Source organism: Bombina bombina, chromosome 1, assembly GCF_027579735.1.
Source record: "Bombina bombina isolate aBomBom1 chromosome 1, aBomBom1.pri, whole genome shotgun sequence".
Lineage (NCBI taxonomy): Eukaryota > Metazoa > Chordata > Amphibia > Anura > Bombinatoridae > Bombina > Bombina bombina.
This window is the reverse complement of record NC_069499.1, coordinates 751076027-751085227: the sequence shown is the minus strand read 5'-3', so window position 1 is coordinate 751085227 and position 9201 is coordinate 751076027. Positions and strand designations below refer to the sequence as shown.

The following is a 9201-nucleotide window of genomic DNA, read 5'->3' as shown; positions in this document are numbered from 1 at the left end:
TTAACATCCAAGCAATACAATTCTAAACAGTGCTCATAGACAATAGGATAATATATATATTATGCTATTTAACTGCAATTTATCCTAACACAATATTGGTTTAAAACATCAGAACTTGCACAGATAAGTTATTTAGCCAATCAGATACAGGTTTAAACAATATATAGGCTGTGACTACCAATTTAAAATACAATTTATTTCTCTGACTCTGCCAAACCCAGCAACAATGAATGCTTATTTTAAATTGTTTTTGCATACAAACAGGCCCGCTAAGAACTATCCAAAACAATGACACACAGTTTAAAAGTACAATCTGCTTACTATAATTTAACTGTAGTGACTATGCATATAACGTATCTTACCAATAACCTTGTATACATTACCAAATAAACAGCAATCCAGTTTCCAATGTTTCTCAACAGATCCAATTTCACCTCAGAAATTCAAATTTGGGGGTATTGCATATGGAGTCCAACAGTAGTTGTGTGCTTTAATAATAACCACAGTAGTTATTCCTTCAGCATTAGCCAGCAACCTCCCTATTAGTCCCTATGCTGGGGGTTAAATCATCTGATTTCACCCCTCCCCTTTTTTGATTATTATCAGTCATTGGTGAGTATTGGAAACGCCCACGGAGCCTTGTCTCGGATTGGTTCTTTGCAACTGAACATGGATTGGTTTATTTGGTAAGTGTGTTGTCAAGGAAAGGCATCCTTGCAACAACCAATCATCTCATGGCTGCAATTTTGCATCATAACACTAGGTGGCAGCAGACAGTACAACACAGCAATACATGCAGCACTATTTCTAAACATTTTACACTTAATTCAATATTTCTATGAAATGGTTATTCATTTTATCATAATTTACTGCAACAACTATTCACAATATTTGTTTTGGGTAAGTTATATCTTATGAATTTTCTGATAATTTTGATATGAAACATCAAATATATCTAACATTATATTAAATAATTTATATTTCATTTAGCCTAACAGAAAGTTTATATTTCATAGTCATATCACATCAAAGTAACTTCCATATATTCATCTCACTATATTTTAAGAGATGTATTTAAAACTTTATAAACATTTATTGCACATTCATATGATATGACTTATTTCATCTCATGCAGGCACTCCATCTGAAATAAAGTAATAAGTGTCATTTATTATTTTTTTTTTTTAGGTTCACAAATATCTATTCATATTCTTAAAAACACAGAGGGTGAGGTATTTAGTGCACCTCTTTCTAAGTGCATAGATTGATGCCCATGACCAATGGTTGTCTGCAATAAAAATAGAAATAATTATTAGAAATGATCCAAGCATTCATATGTATTTGATGTAGTCATTACTCAACATAGCAATCATTCATTTAATATAAAATGTCTCAGTCCCATATATATACATATCTGGGTTATTTGAATTATTCCAAACACATATGAAACTAGTATTGTTCCCTTTGCGAAAATGTATTTATTTTTATTTAAAACCTAAATACAGTTGTTTTGAAACCATGTTCTGTTATCCTAACCCCAGGCGCATTGTCTACGTTTTGTATATTTCAGTCTTGGCATTTACACGGCAGGGGTCTTTTGCACCTAAATGTAATGCTGAAATTCTCATAAAACATGTCACCTGAGCTAGATTCTTAGGTACATTGGGAGGGGTAAATAGATTTTATCTCACATTCCCAAGCAATCACACATATGGTTTCTGAAACTGTGGTTACATTTTAATTAAACCAAATGCCTTAGTGTCAAGCCTTTGGAGACATCCTGGAGATGTGTATTCAGAATTTTACCTGTGTTAATTTTCAGTTCCTTGTGGTTATACAATTGCATAATTTAGCATATTGAGTGTGGGAGATCTCTAAATGAATTATTTGATTTGCACATCCACAGACTTATTAAATAAAGACAAATATACTTGTATATATTATTTAATAATATTTCAAATACCTTGACAAGCAAGAGCTATAACATTGGATTTCCACAGACCCTTACAGCAGCAAAAGATACACTTCCAAAGTGTACTACTATTAATATTTTATATTCTATTTAACCTATATAAAACAAAAACGCTAAGACATTTATTTATTTATAAAATATTTTACCAGGAAGGATACATTGAGATTTCTCTCATTTTCAAGTATGTCCTGGGTCCACAAAACATTGCATTGATACAATAGGGTACAATAAAATAAAAAACAATAATACACAATATATGCAAAATTTTACATAGAACAGGTAGGAAATATATAATCAACTATGACAGGTGCATTCTGTTTTGAGATATGTAGAGAGGGATCTCTTAAAGGATATTAGGCTTGGGGGAAGGTTTGAAAGTGTGCGGGAGGTTGTTCCATAATTGTGGTGCTCTGTAGGAAAAGGAGGATCGAGCTGCTTTCTTTTTGTATTGAGGCAAACTAAATAATGTGCTGGTACTGGATCGACGGCTATAGGAGGCGGGAATAGCCGGGGAGCGCATTCTGCTCAGGTAGGGTGGGAGCTTCCTTTACTGTAGGGCTGAGGCGGGATTTGTTTCTGTACAGGGCACCTAGTTTTGTATAAAGTTTAGATGCAAGTTTTTCTATGTGGAGGCCAAAAGATAAATTGGGGTCTAAAAACATACCCAAGTATTTGAAAGAGTGAACTGCGGTAAGTGTGCAATTTGATTTTGTTTTGATGCATAGATGGGAATTTTGTAGTTTGTGTAATTTAGGTCCCATTCCAAAGATCATTGTGACAGTTTTGTCAGTGTTTAGGAAGAGTTTGTTTTTTGAGATCCACATTTCTACCTCTGTGAACTGGTCTTGGAGCACTGCTTCAAGCTGCGGCAGATCGGAATTGTTTTCATAGATTACCGTGTCATCTGCGTACATGTGTACAGTTGAGGATTTGCAGACATTAGGCAGATCATTTATAAAAAAATGTGAATAGTAGGGGGCCGAGAATGGAACCTTGGGGAACACCACACGTGACTGGGAGAGGGAGTCGTTGTCAGAAATGGAGACATGGGGCCTATTTATCAAAGGTCTTGCGGACCTGATCCGACAGTGCGGATCAGGTCCCGCACAGGAGGGTGTCAATCAACCTGATCGTACTCGATCGGGTTGATTTCCGATGATTCCTGTCCACCTCATCAGAGCAGACGGACAGGGTTATGGAGCAGCGGTCTTTGTGACCGCTGCTTCATAACTGCTGTTTCTGGTGAGTCTTAAGACTCGCCAGAAACACGGGCCCACAAGCTCCGTTCGTTGCTTAATAAATGGGCCCCATATTGTGATCGATCCGATACATATGATCGAAACCAGGTTAGCGGACGGTCACCAATACCTGAGTTTTTTAGTTTGAGCAGTAGTATGCCGTGGTCTACTGTGTCAAAGGCCTTTTGCAAAATCGGGAAAATACAAAATAGCTACAGTTAGGTCTCCTTGTTCCATGCCAGTTTGGATGTTGTTGCAAACTTTTAGTTAGCATTTGTAGTGGAGTGATTCGGGTGAAAACCTGATTGATCAGGGGTCAGATAGTTAGATTGTTGGTAATACTCACATAATTGCGTATGGGTGCATTTTTCTAAGATTTTTGACAATACTGGGAGCAATGATATTGGGCGATAGTTAGAAACCAAGGTTATCTCCCCACTTTTATGGATAGGCACTACTCTTGCAGTCTTCCAAAGTTTGGGTATATATCCAGACACCAAGGATTCATTAATTAGGGTTATGACAGGTTTAGCAATTGCCGGAGCACTGAGCTTCAACAGCATTGCTGGGATTTGATCAGGTCCAGACTGTTTTTTTCATTTTTAGATTATTAAGGTGTTTCTTAATGACATTGATGGGTGCAGGTCTAAAATTGAACTTCTCTATATTGGGACTTTGCTGATTTAGTAGGGCCTGATCCACATTTGTAGTTTCAGGATGTGTGTCATTTATTAGTTTGTCAATCAGGGTGGTGGAGCATCCAAAAAAATAATTGTTAAAGGCATTTGCTACTTCTAAGGGGAGTTGCAAGGTTTGGTTGTCCACATTGACAGTGGAAGGTTGGGAGTGGATTGGTGGAGTCACAGAAATATTGGGCCTTGGCCAATTTTGTTTGTTTAGTGTATATATTTAACCATTAACTATATACACAGTGATCGTTCATAGAGCCGGTATGCTTGAACTTTGACCACAATGAATCCCGAAACTGGTACATTTGAATGATGTCAGCTGTGATCCAATTTAAATGTGATCCTTTTACTCTCACCTTACGCAGCGGGGCATGCAAATTCCAAACTTGTAGAAGTTCGAACTGAAAGAATTCAGCTGCAGAGTCTAAATTTGGGATTAGGTATAATCTGTGCCAGGGGAAGTTCTTGATGTCATTTACAAATGATTGAAGATTACATTTTTTGATGAACCTGGTGATTTTAAGCTTGGGAGAGGATTTAGTTGCCTTTATTTTGCACATGTAGTACACTAAGCAGTGGTCACTGAAATTGTTATGGAGAACACCTGCCTCCTGGATTCGGTCAGGAGAAGTGGAGAGAATCCAATCGAGCAGGGTGTGATTATGGCTTTTCATGTTTATGCGAGTTGGGGAGGAGATTAATTGTGTTAGCTGCAAAGTCTTAAACAGCGAGCAACAACTATTATTTCTTTCATGTAATTGGCATGAGTCCATGCGCTAGTGACGTATGGGATATACAATCCTACCAGGAGGGGCAAAGTTTCCCAAACCTCAAAATGCCTATAAATACACCCCTCACCACACCCACAATTCAGTTTTACAAACTTTGCCTCCTATGGAGGTGGTGAAGTAAGTTTGTGCTAAGATTTCTACGTTGACATGCGCTTCTCAGCATTTTGAAGCCCTATTCCTCTCAGAGTACAGCGAATGTCAGAGGGATATGAAGTGAGTATCACCTATTGAATGCAATGGTTTTCCTCACAGGAGATCTATTTCATAGGTTCTCTGTTATAGGTCGTAGAGATTCATCTCCTACCTCCCTTTTCAGATCAACGATATACTCTCATATACCATTACCTCTACTGATAACTGTTTCAGTACTGGTTTGGCTATCTGCTATATGTGGATGGGTGTCTTTTCGGTAAGTATGTTTTTATTACTTAAGACACCCCAGCTATGGTTTGGCACTTTATGCATTTATATAAAGTTCTAAATATATGTATTGTACTTATATTTGCCATGAGTCAGGTTCATGTATTTCCTTGTGCAGACTGTCAGTTTCATTTTTGGGGAAAATAAACATATTAAGAAATATTTTTTCTTACCTGGGGTTTAGTCTTTTTTTCAAAATTGACTACATTTTTCTTGCAAATTGCGGGCAGTATTAGACCCGCGGGTGCGCCAAATGCTAGACTTTATTGCGTCATTCTTGGCGCGATAATTTTTTGGCACGAAAGTACATCCGTTGACGCAAATTCATCATTTCCGGCGTCGTAGTTGACGCCGAGTCTTACACAGGGTTGCGTCGTTAGTGACGCGAGTGTGTCATTTCCGGATGTTGTTGGCGCCAAAAAATTTTCAGTTACATTGTGCGTCATACTTGGTGCCAAAATGTTTCATTATTTTTATACCCCATTGCTTTTTGCCTCTTGCCTTTTTCTATGTCAGAGGGCTATGTTATTTGCATTTTTTCCCATTCCTGAAACTGTCATATAAGGAAATTGATAATTTTGCTTTATATGTTGTTTTTTCTTTTACATTTTGCAAGATGTCTCAATCTGATCCTGTCTCAGAAGTATCTGTTGGAACTTTGCTGCCTGACATCGGTTCTACCAAAGCTAAATGCATTTGTTGTAAGAATGTGGAAATTATATCTCCGAATGTCATTTGTAATAGTTGTCATGATAAACTTTTACATGCAGATAATGTGTCCATCAGTAATAGTACATTGCCGGTTGCAGTTCCTTCAACTTCCAATGTACATGATATACCTATGAATTTTAAAGAATTTGTTACTGATTCTATTCAGAAGGCTTTGTCTGCATTTCCGCCTTCTAATAAACATAAAAGGTCTTTTAAAACTCATAAAGTTGATGAAATTTCAAATGACCGACAACATAATGATTTATCCTCCTCTGATGAGGATCTATCTGATTCAGAAGATCCTTCCTCAGATATTGACACTGACAAATCTACTTATTAATTTAAAATGGAGTATATTCGTTCTTTGTTAAAAGAAGTGTTAATTACTTTGGATATTGAGGAAGCCAGTCCTCTTGACGTTAAGACTAGTAAACGTTTAAACGCTGTTTTTAAACCTCCTGTGGTTACTCCAGAGGTTTTTCCTATTCCTGATGCTATTTCTGATATGATTTCCAAGGAATGGAATAAGCTGGGTACTTCTTTTATTCCTTCTTTGAAGGTTTAAAAAATTGTATCCTTTACCAGCAATTTCAATAGAGTTTTGGGAAAAGATCCCCAAAGTTGATGGGGTTATTTCTACTCTTGCTAAACGTACCACTATTCCTATGAAAGATAGTCTTCTTTTAAAGATCCTTTAGATAGGAAACTTAACTCTTATCTAAGAAAAGCCTATTTATATTCAGGTCATCTTCGCAGGCCTGCAATTTCTTTGGCTGATGTTGCGGCTGCATCAACTTTTTGGTTGGAGAATTTAGAGCAACAAGAATTGGATTCTGACATATCTAGCATTGTTCACTTGCTGCAACATGCTAATCATTTTATTTGTGATGCCATTTTTGATATTATCAAAATTGATGTTAGATCCATGTCTTTAGCTATTTTAGCTAGAAGAGCTTTGTGGCTTAAATTTTGGAATGCTGATATGACATCTTAGTCTAGATTACTATCTCTTTCTTTCCAAGGTAATAATTTATTTGGTTCTCAGTTGGATTCTATTATTTCAACTGTTACTGGGGGAAAGGGAGTTTTTTTGCCTCAGGATAAAAAACCTAAGGGTAAATCTAAGGCTTCTAACCGTTTTTGTTCCTTTCGTCAAAGTAAGGAACAAAAATCTAATCATTCCCCCAAGGAATCTGTTTCCAATTGGAAGCCTTCCTCAAATTGGAATAAATCCAAGCCATTTAAAAAACCAAAGTCTGCTCCTAAGTCCACATGAAGGTGCGGCCCTCATTCCAGCTCAGCTGGTAGAAGGCAAATTAAGGTTTTTCAAGGATGTTTTTTCAAAGATGTTTTCAAGAGCATTGTCTCTCAAGGGGTATCGAATAGGATACAGAATAAGATCTCCTGTGAGAAGATTTTTTCTCTCACGTATTCCAGCAAATCCAGTAAAAGCTCAGGCTTTCCTGAAGTGTGTTTCAGACCTGGAGTTTTCAGGGGTAATCATGCCAGTTCCTTTTCAGGAACAAGGTCTGGGGTTTATTCAGATCTATTCATTGTCCCAAAGAAAAAAAAATCATTCAGACCAGTTCTGGATCTGAAAATTTTGAATCGTTATGTAAGAGTACCAACTTTCAAGATGGTGACTATAAGGACTATTCTGCCTTTTGTTCAGCAAGGACATTATATGTCCACAATAGACTTGCAGGATGCATACCTTCATATTCAGATTCATCCAGATCATTATCAGTTCCTGAGATTCTCTTTTCTAGACAAGCATTACCAATTTGTTGCTCTTCCATTTGGCCTAGCAAAAGCTCCAAGAATCTTTTCAAAGGTTCTCGGTGCCCTGCTCTCTGTAACCAGAGATCAGGGTATTGTGGTGTTTCCTTATTTGGACGATATCTTGGTACTAGCTCAGTCTTTACGTTCTGCAGAATTTCACATGAATCAACTAGTGTTGTTTCTTCGAAAACATGGTTGAAGGATCAATTTACCAAAAAGTTTCTTGATTCCTCAGACAAGGGTCACCTTTTTAGGTTTCCAGATAGATTCAGTGTCCATGACTCTGTCTCTAACAGACAAGAGACGTTTGAAATTGGTTGCAGCCTGTCGGCACCTTCAGTCTCAGTCATTCCCTTCAGTGGCTATGTGCATGGAAGTTTTAGGCTTCATGACTGCAGCATCGGACGCGATTCCTTTTGCTCGTTTTCACATGAGACCTCTCCAGCTTTGTATGCTGAATCAATGGTGCAGGGATTATATAAAGATATCACAATTAATATCCTTAAATCCCAATGTTCAACACTCTCTGACGTGGTGGTTAAATCACCAGCGTTTAGTTCAAAGGGCTTCTTTTGTTCGGCCAACTTGGACTGTGATCACTACAGATGCAAGTCTTTCAGGTTGGGGAGCTGTTTGGGATCTCTGTCAGCACAAGGGGTTTGGAAATCTCACGAGGTGAGATTACCAATAAATATTTTAGAACTCTGTGCAATTCTCAGAGCTCTTCAGTTTTGGCCTCTGTTGAAGAGAGAACCGTTCATTTGTTTTCAGACAGACAATATCACAACTGTGGCATATGTCGATCATCAGGGTGAGACTCACAGTCCCCAAGCTATGAAAGAAGTATCTCGGATACTTGCTTGGGCGGAATCCAGCCCCTGTCTAATCTCTGCGGTGCATATTCCAGGTATAGACAATTGGGAGGTGGATTATCTCAGCCGTCAGACTTTACATCCGGGGGAGTGGTCCCTCCATCCAGATGTGTTTTCTCAGATTGTTCAGATGTGGGGTCTTCCAGAGATAGATCTGATGGCCTCTCATATAAACAAGAAACTTCCCAGATACCTGTCCAGGTCCAGGGATGTTCAGGCGGAAGCAGTGGATGCGCTGACACTTCCTTGGTGTTATCAACCTGCTTATATTTTCCCGCCTCTAGTTCTTCTTCCAAGAGTGATCTCCAAAATCATCATGGAACAATTGTTTGTGATGCCGGTGGCTCCAGCATGGCCTCACAAGTTTTGGTATGCGGATCTTGTTCGGATGTCCAGTTGCCAACCTTGGTTACTTCCGTCAAGGCCGGACCTACTGTCTCAAGGTCCGTATTTGTCAGGGTTTTTTCCCTGTTGTGTTTGCCATGTGCTGCTGGCAGCCATTTTACTCACCTTTCTTCCTGACTATGGTGCATTGTGGGGGATGCTACTCAATTCCTGCACTCCTTTTATGGCCAGACTGGTGTGCATCATTCATGTGAGACAGGATGCAGTCTCAGAATTGTGATGTCATCACTTATTATTTAAAGGGCCTCTGTTCAGTATGCTTTGCCTTTGCGTTGTCTAAGACCTGTTTGTGAGAGTTCCTGTGTATTACCTGGCTGCCTG

General features: G+C 38.4%; 1 long non-coding RNA gene across 1 annotated transcript in view; it reads right to left on the bottom strand.

Moving 5' to 3' along the window:
• Nucleotides 1–1150: 1150 nt before the first annotated feature.
• Nucleotides 1151–9201, bottom strand: part of LOC128639707 (uncharacterized) — a 35794-nt gene continuing 27743 nt past the window's right edge. Inside the window, exon 3 of the long non-coding RNA XR_008399244.1 lies at nucleotides 1151–1288. This is a non-coding gene — a long non-coding RNA (uncharacterized LOC128639707). The remainder of the gene's footprint in view (nucleotides 1289–9201) is intronic.